The sequence below is a fragment of the Brassica oleracea genome, chromosome C4 (genome assembly GCF_000695525.1).
Source record: "Brassica oleracea var. oleracea cultivar TO1000 chromosome C4, BOL, whole genome shotgun sequence".
Lineage (NCBI taxonomy): Eukaryota > Viridiplantae > Streptophyta > Magnoliopsida > Brassicales > Brassicaceae > Brassica > Brassica oleracea.
Genome location: NC_027751.1, coordinates 13,241,658 through 13,242,712, shown reverse-complemented (window position 1 = coordinate 13,242,712; position 1,055 = coordinate 13,241,658).

Sequence of the window (1,055 nt, the reverse complement as noted above, 5' to 3'; positions counted from 1 at the left end):
AAGCTATGCAAGATGAAATGCAATCCTTGCATGATAATCACACTTATGAGCTGATGAAGCTACCAAAACGAAAGAGAGCCTTGAAGAACAAGTGGGTGTACAAGTTGAAGTATGAAGAGAAAAGCTCAAATCCAAGATACAAAGCTCGATTGGTTGTGAAAGGATTCAACCAAAAGAAAGGCATAGATTTTGAAGAAATATTTTCTCCAGTGGTGAAGATGTCCTCTATCCGAGCGGTTCTAAGAAGTTTGACTCCTTCATGGTGGATCATAACTTCAAGAAAACCAAGAATGATCATTGCGTTTTCATAAAGAGGTACGAAAGCGGATCTCATATTATTGCTCTATGTTGACGATATGTTAATTGTGGGCCAAGATCGCAACAAGATAGCCGCATTGAAGAAAGATTTGGGAAAGTGTTTTGCGATGAAAGATCTGGGACAAGCGAGACATATTCTTGGAATGAAGATCACTAGGGATAGACCAAAGAAGCTTTTATGGTTGTCCCAAGAACGATATGTTGAAAAGGTGTTGGAGAGATTCAACATGCACAAAGCAAAGCCGGTGAGCACTCCTCTTGGTGGACATTTCAAGCTAAGTTCGAAGCAAAGTCCAACAAGTGAGAAGGAGAAAGAGGAAATGAAGACTACCCCATATATATCAGCAGTGGGCAGTCTCATGTATGCTATGGTGTGCACCAGACCCGACATTGCCTATGCTGTAGGGGTTGTGAGTCGCTTTCTAGCAAATCTAGGAAAGGAGCATTGGAAAGCAGTTAAGTGGATCCTACGCTATCTACGAGGCACAACGAAGAAGTGTTTATGTTTTGGCAATGGAAAATAGGAGTTGAACGGTTACACTGATGCAGATTGTGCTGGTGATAAAGATTCAAGGAAATCAACATCAGGCTTTGTTACTACCTTTGCAGGGGGAGCTGTTTCCTGGCAATCGAAATTACAAAAGTGTGTTGCCTTATCCACAACGGAAGCGGAGTACATCGCAGCAACGGAAGCGTGCAAGGAGATGCTATGGATGAAGAACTTCTTGCTTGAGTTG